We start from the raw sequence: 18885 nt of genomic DNA, 5'->3' as shown, positions 1-18885 counted from the left end.
AATATAGGAGAACCCATGTACTTCTATGACTTGTAGAAATAGAGGCGACCCCCTCTATTTCTATAAGATAAAGAAATATAGGAGACCCCATGTACTTCTATGACTTGTAGAAATAGAGGCGACCCCCTCTATTTCTATAATATAAAGAAATATAGGAGACCCCATGTACTTCTATGACTTGTAGAAATAGAGGCGACCCCTCTATTTCTATAATATAAAGAAATATAGGAGACCCCATGTACTTCTATGACTTGTAGAAATAGAGACGACCCCCTCTATTTCTATAATATAAAGTAATATAGGAGACCCCATGTACTTCTATGACTTGTAGAAATAGAGGCGACCCCCTCTATTTTTATAAGATAAAGAAATATAGGAGACCCCATGTACTTCTATGACTTGTAGAATTAGAGGCGACCCCCTCTATTTCTATAAGATAAAGAAATATAAGAGACCCCATGTACTTCTATGACTTGTAGAAATAGAGGCGACCCCCTCTATTTCTATAAGATAAAGAAATATAGGAGACCACATGTACTTCTATGACTTGTAGAAATAGAGGCGACCCCCTCTATTTCTATAAGATAAAGAAATATAGGAGACCCCATGTACTTCTATGACTTGTAGAAATAGAGGCGACCCCCTCTATTTCTATAAGATAAAGAAGTATAGGAGACCCCATGTATTTCTATGACTTGTAGAAATAGAGGCGACCCCCTCTATTTCTATAAGATAAAGAAGTATAGGAGACCCCATGTATTTCATGACTTGTAGAAATAGAGGCGACCCCCTCTATTTCTATAAGATAAAGAAGTATAGGAGACCCCATGTATTTCTATGACTTGTAGAAAAAGAGGCGACCCACTCTATTTCTATAAGATAGAGAAATTTAGGAGACCCCATGTATTTCTATGACTTGTAGAAATAGAGGCGACCCCCTCTATTCCTATAAGATAAAGAAATATAGGAGACCCCATGTATTTCTATTACTTGTAGAAATAGATGCGACCCCCTCTATTCCTATAAGATAAAGAAATATAGGAGACCCCATGTATTTCTATGACTTGTAGAAATAGAGGCGACCCCCGCTATTCCTATAAGATAAAGAAATATGGGAGACCCCATGTATTTCTATGACTTGTAGAAATAGAGGCGACCACCTCTATTCCTGTAAGATAAAGAAATATAGGAGACCCCATGTACTTCTATGACTTGTAGAAATAGAGGCGACCCCCTCTATTTCTATAAGATAAAGAATTATAGGAGACCCCATGTACTTCTATGACTTGTAGAAATAGAGGCGACCCCCTCTATTTCTATAAGATAAAGAAATATAGGAGACCCCATGTACTTCTATGACTTGTAGAAATAGAGGCGACCCCCTCTATTTCTATAAGATAAAGAAATATAGGAGACCCCATGTACTTCTATGACTTGTAGAAATAGAGGCGACCCCTCTATTTCTATAATATAAAAAAAATATAGGAGACCCCATGTACTTCTATGACTTGTAGAAATAGAGACGACCCCCTTTATTTCTATAATATAAAGTAATATAGGATACCCCATGTACTTCTATGACTTGTAGAAATAGAGGCGACCCCCTCTATTTTTATAAGATAAAGAAATATAGGAGACCCCATGTACTTCTATGACTTGTAGAATTAGAGGCGACCCCCTCTATTTCTATAAGATAAAGAAATATAAGAGACCCCATGTACTTCTATGACTTGTAGAAATAGAGGCGACCCCCTCTATTTCTATAAGATAAAGAAATATAAGAGACCCATGTACCTCTATGACTTGTAGAAATAGAGGCGACCCCCTCTATTTCTATAAGATAAAGAAATATAGGAGACCCCATGTACTTCTATGACTTGTAGAAATAAAGGCGACCCCCTCTATTTCTATAAGATAAAGAAGTATAGGAGACCCCATGTATTTCATGACTTGTAGAAATAGAGGCGACCCCCTCTATTTCTATAAGATAAAGAAGTATAGGAGACCCGGTGTATTTCTATGACTTGTAGAAATAGAGGTGACCCCCTCTATTTCTATAAGATAAAGAAATATAGGAGACCCCATGTATTTCTATGACTGTAGAAATAGAGGAGACCCCCTCTATTTCTATAAGATAAAGAAATATAGGAGACCCCATGTATTTCTATGGCTTGTAGAAATAGAGGAGACCCCCTTTATTTCTATAAGATAAAAAATATAGGAGACCCCATGTATTTCTATGACTTGTAGAAATACAGGAGACCCCCTCTATTTCTATAAGATAAAGAAATATAGGTGATCGCATGTACTTCTATGACTTGTAGAAATAGAGGAGACCTCCTATATTTCTATTAGATAAATATAGGAGACCCCATGTACTTCTATGACTTGTAGAAATGGAGGAGACCCCTTCTATTTCTATAAGATAAAGAAATATAGGAGACCCCATGTATTTCTATGACTTGTAGAAATAGAGGCGACCCCCTCTATTTCTATAAGATAAAGAAATATAGGAGACCCCATGTATTTCTATGACTGTAGAAATAGAGGAGACCACCTCTATTTCTATAAGATAAAGAAATATAGGAGACCCCATGTATTTCTATGGCTTGTAGAAATAGAGGAGACCCCCTCTATTTCTATAAGATAAAGAAATATAGGAGACCCCATGTATTTCTATGACTTGTAGAAATAGAGGAGACCCCCTCTATTTCTATAAGATAAAGAAATATAGGAGACCCCATGTATTTCTATGACTTGTAGAAATAGAGGAGACCCCCTCTATTTCTATAAGACAAAGAAATATAGGAGACCCCATGTACTTCTATGACTTGTAGAAATAGAGGAGACCCCCTATATTTCTATAAGATAAAGAAATATAGGAGACCCCATGTACTTCTATGACTTGTAGAAATAGAGGAGACCCCCTATATTTCTATAAGATAAAGAAATATAGGAGACCCCATGTACTTCTATGACTTGTAGAAATAGAGAAGACCCCCTCTATTTCTATAAGATAAAGAAATTTAGGAGACCCCATGTACTTCTATGACTTGTAGAAATAGAGGAGACCCCCTCTATATCTATAAGATAAAGAAATAATGGAGACCCCATGTACTTCTATGACTTGTAGAAATAGAGGAGACCCGCTCTACTTCTATAAGATAGAGAAATATAGGAGACCCCATGTATTTCTATGACTTGAAGAAATAGAGGCGACCCCCTCTATTTCAATAAGATAGAGAAATATAGGAGACCCCATGTATTTCTATGACTTGTAGAAATAGATGCGACCCCCTCTATTCCTATAAGATAAAGAAATATAGGAGACCCCATGTATTTCTATGACTTGTAGAAATATAGGCGACCACCGCTATTCCTATAAGATAAAGAAATATGGGAGACCCCATGTATTTCTATGACTTGTAGAAATAGAGGCGACCACCTCTATTCCTGTAAGATAAAGAAATATAGGAGACCCCATGTACTTCTATGACTTGTAGAAATAGAGGCGACCCCCTCTATTTCTATAAGATAAAGAAATATAGGAGACCCCATGTACATCTATGACTTGTAGAAATAGAGGCGACCCCCTCTATTTCTATAAGATAAAGAAATATAGGAGACCCCATGTACTTCTATGACTTGTAGAAATAGAGGCGACCCCCTCTATTTCTATAAGATAAAGAAATATAGGAGACCCCATGTACTTCTATGACTTGTAGAAATAGAGGCGACCCCTCTATTTCTATAATATAAAGAAATATAGGAGACCCCATGTACTTCTATGACTTGTAGAAATAGAGACGACCCCCTCTATTTCTATAATATAAAGTAATATAGGAGACCCCATGTACTTCTATGACTTGTAGAAATAAAGGCGACCCCCTCTATTTCTATAAGATAAAGAAGTATAGGAGAACCCATGTATTTCATGACTTGTAGAAATAGAGGCGACCCCCTCTATTTCTATAAGATAAAGAAGTATAGGAGACCCCATGTATTTCTATGACTTGTAGAAATAGAGGCGACCCCCTCTATTTCTATAAGATAAAGAAATATAGGAGACCCCATGTATTTCTATGACTTGTAGAAATAGAGGAGACCCCCTCTATTTCTATAAGATAAAGAAATATAGGAGACACCGTGTATTTCTATGACTTGTAGAAATAGAGGAGACCCCCTCTATTTCTATAAGATAAAGAAATATAGGAGACCCCGTGTATTTCTATGACTTGTAGAAATAGAGGAGACCCCGTCTATTTCTATAAGATAAAGAAATATAGGAGACCCCGTGTATTTCTATGACTTGTAGAAATAGAGTAGACCCCTTCTATTTCTATAAGATAAAGAAATATAGGAGTCCCCATGTATTTCTATGACTTGTAGAAATAGAGGAGACCCCCTCTATTTCTATAAGATAAAGAAATATAGGAGACCCCATGTATTTCTATGACTTGTAGAAATAGAGGCGACCCCCTCTATTTCTATAAGATAAAGAAATATAGGAGACCCCATGTATTTATATGACTGTAGCAATAGAGGAGACCCCCTCTATTTCTATAAGATAAAGAAATATAGGAGACCCCATGTATTTCTATGGCTTGTAGAAATAGAGGAGACCCCCTCTATTTCTATAAGATAAAGAAATATAGGAGACCCCATGTATTTCTATGACTTGTAGAAATAGAGGCGACCCCCTCTATTTCTATAAGATAAAGAAGTATAGGAGACCCCATGTATTTCATGACTTGTAGAAATAGAGGCGACCCCCTCTATTTCTATAAGATAAAGAAGTATAGGAGACCCCATGTATTTCTATGACTTGTAGAAATAGAGGCGACCCCCTCTATTTCTATAAGATAAAGAAATATAGGAGACCCCGTGTATTTCTATGACTTGTAGAAATAGAGGAGACCCCCTCTATTTCTATAAGATAAAGAAATATAGGAGACCCCGTGTATTTCTATGACTTGTAGAAATAGAGGAGACCCCCTGTATTTCTATAAGATAAAGAAATATAGGAGACCCCGTGTATTTCTATGACTTGTAGAAATAGAGGAGACCCCCTCTATTTCTATAAGATAAAGAAATATAGGAGACCCCGTGTATTTCTATGACTTGTAGAAATAGAGTAGACCCCCTCTATTTCTATAAGATAAAGAAATATAGGAGACCCCATGTATTTCTATGACTTGTAGAAATAGAGGAGACCCCCTCTATTTCTATAAGATAAAGAAATATAGGAGACCCCATGTATTTCTATGACTTGTAAAAATACAGGAGACCCCCGCTATTCCTATAAGATAAAGAAATATGGGAGACCCCATGTATTTCTATGACTTGTAGAAATAGAGGCGACCACCTCTATTCCTGTAAGATAAAGAAATATAGGAGACCCCATGTACTTCTATGACTTGTAGAAATAGAGGCGACCCCCTCTATTTCTATAAGATAAAGAATTATAGGAGACCCCATGTACTTCTATGACTTGTAGAAATAGAGGCGACCCCCTCTATTTCTATAAGATAAAGAAATATAGGAGACCCCATGTACTTCTATGACTTGTAGAAATAGAGGCGACCCCCTCTATTTCTATAAGATAAAGAAATATAGGAGACCCCATGTACTTCTATGACTTGTAGAAATAGAGGCGACCCCTCTATTTCTATAATATAAAAAAAATATAGGAGACCCCATGTACTTCTATGACTTGTAGAAATAGAGACGACCCCCTTTATTTCTATAATATAAAGTAATATAGGATACCCCATGTACTTCTATGACTTGTAGAAATAGAGGCGACCCCCTCTATTTTTATAAGATAAAGAAATATAGGAGACCCCATGTACTTCTATGACTTGTAGAATTAGAGGCGACCCCCTCTATTTCTATAAGATAAAGAAATATAAGAGACCCCATGTACTTCTATGACTTGTAGAAATAGAGGCGACCCCCTCTATTTCTATAAGATAAAGAAATATAAGAGACCCATGTACCTCTATGACTTGTAGAAATAGAGGCGACCCCCTCTATTTCTATAAGATAAAGAAATATAGGAGACCCCATGTACTTCTATGACTTGTAGAAATAAAGGCGACCCCCTCTATTTCTATAAGATAAAGAAGTATAGGAGACCCCATGTATTTCATGACTTGTAGAAATAGAGGCGACCCCCTCTATTTCTATAAGATAAAGAAGTATAGGAGACCCCGTGTATTTCTATGACTTGTAGAAATAGAGGTGACCCCCTCTATTTCTATAAGATAAAGAAATATAGGAGACCCCATGTATTTCTATGACTGTAGAAATAGAGGAGACCCCCTCTATTTCTATAAGATAAAGAAATATAGGAGACCCCATGTATTTCTATGGCTTGTAGAAATAGAGGAGACCCCCTTTATTTCTATAAGATAAAAAATATAGGAGACCCCATGTATTTCTATGACTTGTAGAAATACAGGAGACCCCCTCTATTTCTATAAGATAAAGAAATATAGGTGATCGCATGTACTTCTATGACTTGTAGAAATAGAGGAGACCCCCTTTATTTCTATAAGATAAAAAATATAGGAGACCCCATGTATTTCTATGACTTGTAGAAATACAGGAGACCCCCTCTATTTCTATAAGATAAAGAAATATAGGTGATCGCATGTACTTCTATGACTTGTAGAAATAGAGGAGACCTCCTATATTTCTATTAGATAAATATAGGAGACCCCATGTACTTCTATGACTTGTAGAAATGGAGGAGACCCCTTCTATTTCTATAAGATAAAGAAATATAGGAGACCCCATGTATTTCTATGACTTGTAGAAATAGAGGCGACCCCCTCTATTTCTATAAGATAAAGAAATATAGGAGACCCCATGTATTTCTATGACTGTAGAAATAGAGGAGACCACCTCTATTTCTATAAGATAAAGAAATATAGGAGACCCCATGTATTTCTATGGCTTGTAGAAATAGAGGAGACCCCCTCTATTTCTATAAGATAAAGAAATATAGGAGAACCCATGTATTTCTATGACTTGTAGAAATAGAGGAGACCCCCTCTATTTCTATAAGATAAAGAAATATAGGAGACCCCATGTATTTCTATGACTTGTAGAAATAGAGGAGACACCCTCTATTTCTATAAGACAAAGAAATATAGGAGACCCCATGTACTTCTATGACTTGTAGAAATAGAGGAGACCCCCTATATTTCTATAAGATAAAGAAATATAGGAGACCCCATGTACTTCTATGACTTGTAGAAATAGAGGAGACCCCCTATATTTCTATAAGATAAAGAAATATAGGAGACCCCATGTACTTCTATGACTTGTAGAAATAGAGAAGACCCCCTCTATTTCTATAAGATAAAGAAATTTAGGAGACCCCATGTACTTCTATGACTTGTAGAAATAGAGGAGACCCCCTCTATATCTATAAGATAAAGAAATAATGGAGACCCCATGTACTTCTATGACTTGTAGAAATAGAGGAGACCCCCTCTACTTCTATAAGATAGAGAAATATAGGAGACCCCATGTATTTCTATGACTTGAAGAAATAGAGGCGACCCCCTCTATTTCAATAAGATAGAGAAATATAGGAGACCCCATGTATTTCTATGACTTGTAGAAATAGATGCGACCCCCTCTATTCCTATAAGATAAAGAAATATAGGAGACCCCATGTATTTCTATGACTTGTAGAAATATAGGCGACGCCCGCTATTCCTATAAGATAAAGAAATATGGGAGACCCCATGTATTTCTATGACTTGTAGAAATAGAGGCGACCACCTCTATTCCTGTAAGATAAAGAAATATAGGAGACCCCATGTACTTCTATGACTTGTAGAAATAGAGGCGACCCCCTCTATTTCTATAAGATAAAGAAATATAGGAGACCCCATGTACATCTATGACTTGTAGAAATAGAGGCGACCCCCTCTATTTCTATAAGATAAAGAAATATAGGAGACCCCATGTACTTCTATGACTTGTAGAAATAGAGGCGACCCCCTCTATTTCTATAAGATAAAGAAATATAGGAGACCCCATGTACTTCTATGACTTGTAGAAATAGAGGCGACCCCTCTATTTCTATAATATAAAGAAATATAGGAGACCCCATGTACTTCTATGACTTGTAGAAATAGAGACGACCCCCTCTATTTCTATAATATAAAGTAATATAGGAGACCCCATGTACTTCTATGACTTGTAGAAATAAAGGCGACCCCCTCTATTTCTATAAGATAAAGAAGTACAGGAGACCCCATGTATTTCATGACTTGTAGAAATAGAGGCGACCCCCTCTATTTCTATAAGATAAAGAAGTATAGGAGACCCCATGTATTTCTATGACTTGTAGAAATAGAGGCGACCCCCTCTATTTCTATAAGATAAAGAAATATAGGAGACCCCATGTATTTCTATGACTTGTAGAAATAGAGGAGACCCCCTCTATTTCTATAAGATAAAGAAATATAGGAGACCCCGTGTATTTCTATGACTTGTAGAAATAGAGGAGACCCCCTCTATTTCTATAAGATAAAGAAATATAGGAGACCCCGTGTATTTCTATGACTTGTAGAAATAGAGGAGACCCCGTCTATTTCTATAAGATAAAGAAATATAGGAGACCCCGTGTATTTCTATGACTTGTAGAAATAGAGTAGACCCCTTCTATTTCTATAAGATAAAGAAATATAGGAGTCCCCATGTATTTCTATGACTTGTAGAAATAGAGGAGACCCCCTCTATTTCTATAAGATAAAGAAATATAGGAGACCCCATGTATTTCTATGACTTGTAGAAATAGAGGCGACCCCCTCTATTTCTATAAGATAAAGAAATATAGGAGACCCCATGTATTTCTATGACTGTAGCAATAGAGGAGACCCCCTCTATTTCTATAAGATAAAGAAATATAGGAGACCCCATGTATTTCTATGGCTTGTAGAAATAGAGGAGACCCCCTCTATTTCTATAAGATAAAGAAATATAGGAGACCCCATGTATTTCTATGACTTGTAGAAATAGAGGCGACCCCCTCTATTTCTATAAGATAAAGAAGTATAGGAGACCCCATGTATTTCATGACTTGTAGAAATAGAGGCGACCCCCTCTATTTCTATAAGATAAAGAAGTATAGGAGACCCCATGTATTTCTATGACTTGTAGAAATAGAGGCGACCCCCTCTATTTCTATAAGATAAAGAAATATAGGAGACCCCGTGTATTTCTATGACTTGTAGAAATAGAGGAGACCCCCTCTATTTCTATAAGATAAAGAAATATAGGAGACCCCGTGTATTTCTATGACTTGTAGAAATAGAGGAGACCCCCTGTATTTCTATAAGATAAAGAAATATAGGAGACCCCGTGTATTTCTATGACTTGTAGAAATAGAGGAGACCCCCTCTATTTCTATAAGATAAAGAAATATAGGAGACCCCGTGTATTTCTATGACTTGTAGAAATAGAGTAGACCCCCTCTATTTCTATAAGATAAAGAAATATAGGAGACCCCATGTATTTCTATGACTTGTAGAATTAGAGGAGACCCCCTCTATTTCTATAAGATAAAGAAATATAGGAGACCCCATGTATTTCTATGACTTGTAGAAATACAGGAGACCCCCTCTATTTCTATAAGATAAAGAAATATAGGTGACCGCATGTACTTCTATGACTTGTAGAAATAGAGGAGACCTCCTATATTTCTATTAGATAAATATAGGAGACCCCATGTACTTCTATGACTTGTAGAAATAGAGGAGACCCCTTCTATTTCTATAAGATAAAGAAATATAGGAGACCCCATGTATTTCTATGACTTGTAGAAATAGAGGCGACCCCCTCTATTTCTATAAGATAAAGAAATATAGGAGACCCCATGTATTTCTATGACTGTAGAAATAGAGGAGACCCCCTCTATTTCTATAAGATAAAGAAATATAGGAGACCCCATGTATTTCTTTGGCTTGCAGAAATAGAGGAGACCCCCTCTATTTCTATAAGATAAAGAAATATAGGAGACCCCATGTATTTCTATGACTTGTAGAAATAGAGGCGACCCCCTCTATTTCTATAAGATAAAGAAATATAGGAGACCCCATGTACTTCTATGACTTGTAGAAATAGAGGAGACCCCCTATATTTCTATAAGATAAAGAAATATAGGAGACCCCATGTACTTCTATGACTTGTAGAAATAGAGAAGACCCCCTCTATTTCTATAAGATAAAGAAATAATGACGACCCCATGTACTTCTATAACTTGTAGAAATAGAGGAGACCCCCTCTACTTCTATAAGATAGAGAAATATAGGAGACCCCATGTATTTCTATGACTTGAAGAAATAGAGGCTACCCCCTCTATTTCTATAAGATAGAGAAATATAGGAGACCCCATGTATTTCTATGACTTGTAGAAATAGAGGCGACCCACTCTATTTCTATAAGATAGAGAAATTTAGGAGACCCCATGTATTTCTATGACTTGTAGAAATAGAGGCGACACCCTCTATTCCTATAAGATAAAGAAATATAGGAGACCCCATGTATTTCTATGACTTGTAGAAATAGATGCGACCCCCTCTATTCCTATAAGATAAAGAAATATAGGAGACCCCATGTATTTCTATGACTTGTAGAAATAGAGGCGACCCCCGCTATTCCTCTAAGATAAAGAAATATGGGAGACCCCATGTATTTCTATGACTTGTAGAAATAGAGGCGACCAACTCTATTCCTGTAAGATAAAGAAATATAGGAGACCCCATGTACTTCTATGACTTGTAGAAATAGAGGCGACCCCCTCTATTTCTATAAGATAAAGAAATATAGGATACCCCATGTACTTCTATGACTTGTAGAAATAGAGGCGACCCCCTCTATTTCTATAAGATAAAGAAATATAGGAGACCCCATGTACTTCTATGACTTGTAGAAATAGAGGCGACCCCCTCTATTTCTATAATATAAAGAAATATAGGAGAGCCCATGTACTTCTTTGACTTGTAGAAATAGAGGCGACCCCTCTATTTCTATAATATAAAGAAATATAGGAGACCCCATGTACTTCTATGACTTGTAGAAATAGAGACGACCCCCTCTATTTCTATAATATAAAGTAATATAGGAGACCCCATGTACTTCTATGACTTGTAGAAATAGAGGCGACCCCCTCTATTTTTATAAGATAAAGAAATATAGGAGACCCCATGTACTTCTATGACTTGTAGAATTAGAGGCGACCCCCTCTATTTCTATAAGATAAAGAAATATAAGAGACCCCATGTACTTCTATGACTTGTAGAAATAGAGGCGACCCCCTCTATTTCTATAAGATAAAGAAATATAAGAGACCCCATGTACTTCTATGACTTGTAGAAATAGAGGCGACCCCCTCTATTTCTATAAGATAAAGAAATATAGGAGACCCCATGTACTTCTATGACTTGTAGAAATAAAGGCGACCCCCTCTATTTCTATAAGATAAAGAAGTATAGGAGACCCCATGTATTTCATGACTTGTAGAAATAGAGGCGACCCCCTCTATTTCTATAAGATAAAGAAGTATAGGAGACCCCATGTATTTCTATGACTTGTAGAAATAGAGGCGACCCCCTCTATTTCTATAAGATAAAGAAATATAGGAGACCCCATGTCTATGAATTGTAGAAATAGAGGAGACCCCCTCTATTTCTATAAGATAAAGAAATATAGGAGACCCCGTGTATTTCTATGACTTGTAGAAATAGAGGAGACCCCCTCTATTTCTATAAGATAAAGAAATATAGGAGACCCCGTGTATTTCTATGACTTGTAGAAATAGAGGAGACCCCCTCTATTTCTATAAGATAAAGAAATATAGGAGACCCCGTGTATTTCTATGACTTGTAGAAATAGAGGCGACCCCCTCTATTTCTATAAGATAAAGAAATATAGGAGACCCCATGTATTTCTATGACTGTAGAAATAGAGGAGACCCCCTCTATTTCTATAAGATAAAGAAATATAGGAGACCCCATGTATTTCTATGGCTTGTAGAAATAGAGGAGACCCCCTCTATTTCTATAAGATAAAGAAATATAGGAGACCCCATGTATTTCTATGACTTGTAGAAATAGAGGCGACCCCCTCTATTTCTATAAGCTAAAGAAGTATAGGAGAACCCATGTATTTCATGACTTGTAGAAATAGAGGTGACCCCCTCTATTTCTATAAGATAAAGAAATATAGGAGACCCCATGTATTTCTATGACTGTAGAAATAGAGGAGACCCCCTCTATTTCTATAAGATAAAGAAATATAGGAGACCCCATGTATTTCTATGGCTTGTAGAAATAGAGGAGACCCCCTCTATTTCTATAAGATAAAGAAATATAGGAGACCCCATGTATTTCTATGACTTGTAGAAATAGAGGCGACCCCCTCTATTTCTATAAGCTAAAGAAGTATAGGAGAACCCATGTATTTCATGACTTGTAGAAATAGAGGTGACCCCCTCTATTTCTATAAGATAAAGAAGTATAGGAGACCCCATGTATTTCTATGACTTGTAGAAATAGAGGCGACCCCCTCTATTTCTATAAGATAAAGAAATATAGGAGACCCCATGTACTTCTATGACTTGTAGAAATAGAGGCGACCCCCTCTATTTCTATAATATAAAGAAATATAGGAGAGCCCATGTACTTCTTTGACTTGTAGAAATAGAGGCGACCCCTCTATTTCTATAATATAAAGAAATATAGGAGACCCCATGTACTTCTATGACTTGTAGAAATAGAGACGACCCCCTCTATTTCTATAATATAAAGTAATATAGGAGACCCCATGTACTTCTATGACTTGTAGAAATAGAGGCGACCCCCTCTATTTTTATAAGATAAAGAAATATAGGAGACCCCATGTACTTCTATGACTTGTAGAATTAGAGGCGACCCCCTCTATTTCTATAAGATAAAGAAATATAAGAGACCCCATGTACTTCTATGACTTGTAGAAATAGAGGCGACCCCCTCTATTTCTATAAGATAAAGAAATATAAGAGACCCCATGTACTTCTATGACTTGTAGAAATAGAGGCGACCCCCTCTATTTCTATAAGATAAAGAAATATAGGAGACCCCATGTACTTCTATGACTTGTAGAAATAAAGGCGACCCCCTCTATTTCTATAAGATAAAGAAGTATAGGAGACCCCATGTATTTCATGACTTGTAGAAATAGAGGCGACCCCCTCTATTTCTATAAGATAAAGAAGTATAGGAGACCCCATGTATTTCTATGACTTGTAGAAATAGAGGCGACCCCCTCTATTTCTATAAGATAAAGAAATATAGGAGACCCCATGTCTATGAATTGTAGAAATAGAGGAGACCCCCTCTATTTCTATAAGATAAAGAAATATAGGAGACCCCGTGTATTTCTATGACTTGTAGAAATAGAGGAGACCCCCTCTATTTCTATAAGATAAAGAAATATAGGAGACCCCGTGTATTTCTATGACTTGTAGAAATAGAGGAGACCCCCTCTATTTCTATAAGATAAAGAAATATAGGAGACCCCGTGTATTTCTATGACTTGTAGAAATAGAGGCGACCCCCTCTATTTCTATAAGATAAAGAAATATAGGAGACCCCATGTATTTCTATGACTGTAGAAATAGAGGAGACCCCCTCTATTTCTATAAGATAAAGAAATATAGGAGACCCCATGTATTTCTATGGCTTGTAGAAATAGAGGAGACCCCCTCTATTTCTATAAGATAAAGAAATATAGGAGACCCCATGTATTTCTATGACTTGTAGAAATAGAGGCGACCCCCTCTATTTCTATAAGCTAAAGAAGTATAGGAGAACCCATGTATTTCATGACTTGTAGAAATAGAGGTGACCCCCTCTATTTCTATAAGATAAAGAAGTATAGGAGACCCCATGTATTTCTATGACTTGTAGAAATAGAGGCGACCCCCTCTATTTCTATAAGATAAAGAAATATAGGAGACCCCGTGTATTTCTATGACTTGTAGAAATAGAGGAGACCTTCTCTATTTCTATAAGATAAAGAAATATAGGAGACCCCGTGTATTTCTATGACTTGTAGAAATAGAGGCTACCCCCTCTATTTCTATAAGATAAAGAAATATAGGAGACCCCGTGTATTTCTATGACTGTAGAAATAGAGGAGACCACCTCTATTTCTATAAGATAAAGAAATATAGGAGACCCCGTGTATTTCTATGACTTGTAGAAATAGAGGCGACCCCCTCTATTTCTATAAGATAAAGAAATATAGGAGACCCCGTGTATTTCTATGACTTGTAGAAATAGAGGAGACCCCCTCTATTTCTATAAGATAAAGAAATATAGGAGACCCCATGTATTTCTATGACTTGTAGAAATAGAGGCGACCCCCTCTATTTCTATAAGCTAAATAAGTATAGGAGAACCCATGTATTTCATGACTTGTAGAAATAGAGGCGACCCCCTCTATTTCTATAAGATAAAGAAGTATAGGAGACCCCATGTATTTCTATGACTTGTAGAAATAGAGGAGACCCCCTCTATTTCTATAAGATAAAGAAATATAGGAGACCCCGTGTATTTCTATGACTTGTAGAAATAGAGGAGACCCCCTCTATTTCTATAAGATAAAGAAATATAGGAGACCCCATGTATTTCTATGACTTGTAGAAATAGAGGCGACCCCCTCTATTTCTATAAGCTAAATAAGTATAGGAGAACCCATGTATTTCATGACTTGTAGAAATAGAGGCGACCCCCTCTATTTCTATAAGATAAAGAAGTATAGGAGACCCCATGTATTTCTATGACTTGTAGAAATAGAGGCGACCCCCTCTATTTCTATAAGATAAAGAAATATAGGAGACCCCGTGTATTTCTATGACTTGTAGAAATAGAAAAGACCTTCTCTATTTCTATAAGATAAAGAAATATAGGAGACCCCGTGTATTTCTATGACTTGTAGAAATAGAGGAGACCCCCTGTATTTCTATAAGATAAAGAAATATAGGAGACCCCGTGTATTTCTATGACTTGTAGAAATAGAGGAGACCCCCTGTATTTCTATAAGATAAAGAAATATAGGAGACCCCGTGTATTTCTATGACTTGTAGAAATAGAGTAGACCCCCTCTATTTCTATAAGATAAAGAAATATAGGAGACCCCATGTATTTCTATGACTTGTAGAAATAGAGGAGACCCCCTCTATTTCTATAAGATAAAGAAATATAGGAGACCCCATGTATTTCCATGACTTGTAGAAATACAGGAGACCCCCTCTATTTCTATAAGATAAAGAAATATAGGTGACCGCATGTACTTCTATGACTTGTAGAAATAGAGGAGACCTCCTATATTTCTATTAGATAAATATAGGAGACCCCATGTACTTCTATGACTTGTAGAAATAGAGGAGACCCCTTCTATTTCTATAAGATAAAGAAATATAGGAGACCCCATGTATTTCTATGACTTGTAGAAATAGAGGCGACCCCCTCTATTTCTATAAGATAAAGAAATATAGGAGACCCCATGTATTTCTATGACTGTAGAAATAGAGGAGACCCCCTCTATTTCTATAAGATAAAGAAATATAGGAGACCCCATGTATTTCTATGGCTTGTAGAAATAGAGGAGACCCCCTCTATTTCTATAAGATAAAGAAATGTAGGATACCCCATGTATTTCTATGACTTGTAGAAATAGAGGCGACCCCCTCTATTTCTATAAGATAAAGAAATATAGGAGACCCCATGTATTTCTATGACTTGTAGAAATAGAGGAGACCCCCTCTATTTCTATAAGACAAAGAAATATAGGAGACCCCATGTACTTCTATGACTTGTAGAAATAGAGGAGACCCCCTATATTTCTATAAGATAAAGAAATATAGGAGACCCCATGTACTTCTATGACTTGTAGAAATAGAGGAGACCCCCTATATTTCTATAAGATAAAGAAATATAGGAGACCCCATGTACTTCTATGACTTGTAGAAATAGAGAAGACCCCCTCTATTTCTATAAGATAAAGAAATTTAGGAGACCCCATGTACTTCTATGACTTGTAGAAATAGAGGAGACCCCCTCTATATCTATAAGATAAAGAAATAATGGAGACCCCATGTACTTCTATGACTTGTAGAAATAGAGGAGACCCCCTCTACTTCTATAAGATAGAGAAATATAGGAGACCACATGTATTTCTATGACTTGAAGAAATAGAGGCGACCCCCTCTATTTATATAAGATAAAGAAATATAGGAGACCCCATGTACTTCTATGACTTGTAGAAATAGAGGTGACCCCCGCTATTCCTATAAGATAAAGAAATATAGGAGACCCCATGTATTTCTATGACTTGTAGAAATAGAGGCGACCAACTCTATTCCTGTAAGATAAAGAAATATAGGAGACCCCATGTACTTCTATGACTTGTAGAAATAGAGGCGACCCCATCTATTTCTATAGATAAAGAAATATAGGAGACCCCATGTACTTCTATGACTTGTAGAAATAGAGGCGACCCCCTCTATTTCTATAAGATAAAGAAATATAGGAGACCCCATGTACTACTATGACTTGTAGAAATAGAGGCGACCCCCTCTATTTCTATAATATAAAGAAATATAGGAGACCCCATGTACTTCTATGACTTGTAGAAATAGAGGCGACCCCTCTATTTCTATAATATAAAGAAATATAGGAGACCCCATGTACTTCTATGACTTGTAGAAATAGAGACGACCCCCTCTATTTCTATAATATAAAGTAATATAGGAGAACCCATGTACTTCTATGACTTGTAGAAATAGAGGCGACCCCCTCTATTTTTATAAGATAAAGAAATATAGGAGACCCCATGTACTTCTATGACTTGTAGAATTAGAGGCGACCCCCTCTATTTCTATAAGATAAAGAAATATAAGAGACCCCCTGTACTTCTATGACTTGTAGAAATAGAGGCGACCCCCTCTATTTCTATAAGATAAAGAAATATAGGGGACCCCATGTACTTCTATGACTTGTAGAAATAGAGGCGACCCCCTCTATTTCTATAAGATAAAGAAATATAGGAGACCCCATGTACTTCTATGTCTTGTAGAAATAGAGGCGACCCCCTCTATTTCTATAAGATAAAGAAGTATAGGAGACCCCATGTATTTCTATGACTTGTAGAAATAGAGGCGACCCCCTCTATTTCTATAAGATAAAGAAGTATAGGAGACCCCATGTATTTCATGACTTGTAGAAATAGAGGCGACCCCCTCTATTTCTATAAGATAAAGAAGTATAGGAGACCCCATGTATTTCTATGACTTGTAGAAATAGAGGCGACCCCCTCTATTTCTATAAGATAGAGAAATTTAGGAGACCCCATGTATTTCTATGACTTGTAGAAATAGAGGCGACCCCCTCTATTCCTATAAGATAAAGAAATATAGGAGACCCCATGTATTTCTATGACTTGTAGAAATAGATGCGACCCCCTCTATTCCTATAAGATAAAGAAATATAGGAGACCCCATGTATTTCTATGACTTGTAGAAATAGAGGCGACCCCCGCTATTCCTATAAGATAAAGAAATATGGGAGACCCCATGTATTTCTATGACTTGTAGAAATAGAGGCGACCACCTCTATTCCTGTAAGATAAAGAAATATAGGAGACCCCATGTACTTCTATGACTTGTAGAAATAGAGGCGACCCCTCTATTTCTATAATATAAAGAAATATAGGAGACCCCATGTACTTCTATGACTTGTAGAAATAGAGAAGACCCCCTCTATTTCTATAATATAAAGTAATATAGGAGACCCCATGTACTTCTATGACTTGTAGAAATAGAGGCGACCCCCTCTATTTTTATAAGATAAAGAAATATAGGAGACCCCATGTACTTCTATGACTTGTAGAATTAGAGGCGACCCCCTCTATTTCTATAAGATAAAGAAATATAAGAGACCCCATGTACTTCTATGACTTGTAGAAATAGAGGCGACCCCCTCTATTTCTATAAGATAAAGAAATATAAGAGACCCCATGTACTTCTATGACTTGTAGAAATAGAGGCGACCCCCTCTATTTCTATAGATAAAGAAATATAGGAGACCACATGTACTTCTATGACTTGTAGAAATAAAGGCGACCCCCTCTATTTCTATAAGATAAAGAAGTATAGGAGACCCCATGTATTTCATGACTTGTAGAAATAGAGGCGACCCCCTCTATTTTTATAAGATAAAGAAGTATAGGAGACCCCATGTATTTCTATGACTTGTAGAAATAGAGGCGACCCCATCTATTTCTATAAGATAAAGAAGTATAGGAGACCCCATGTATTTCATGACTTGTAGAAATAGAGGCGACCCCCTCTCTTTCTATAAGATAAAGAAGTATAGGAGACCCCATGTATATCTATGACTTGTAGAAATAGAGGCGACCCACTCTATTTCTATAAGATAAGGAAATTTAGGAGACCCCATGTATTTCTATGACTTGTAGAAATAGAGGCGACCCCCTCTATTCCTATAAGATAAAGAAATATAGGAGACCCCATGTATTTCTATGACTTGTAGAAATAGATGCGACCCCCTCTATTCCTATAAGATAAAGAAATATAGGAGACCCCATGTATTTCTATGACTTGTAGAAATAGAGGCGACCCCCGCTATTCCTATAAGATAAAGAAATATGGGAGACCCCATGTATTTCTATGACTTGTAGAAATAGAGGCGACCACCTCTATTCCTGTAAGATAAAGAAATATAGGAGACCCCATGTACTTCTATGACTTGTAGAAATAGAGGCGACCCCTCTATTTCTATAATATAAAGAAATATAGGA

This window comes from Muscardinus avellanarius, assembly GCF_963383645.1.
Source record: "Muscardinus avellanarius genome assembly, chromosome: 12".
NCBI classification, from domain to species: Eukaryota; Metazoa; Chordata; class Mammalia; order Rodentia; family Gliridae; genus Muscardinus; species Muscardinus avellanarius.
Note: the sequence above shows the minus strand (reverse complement) of the source record.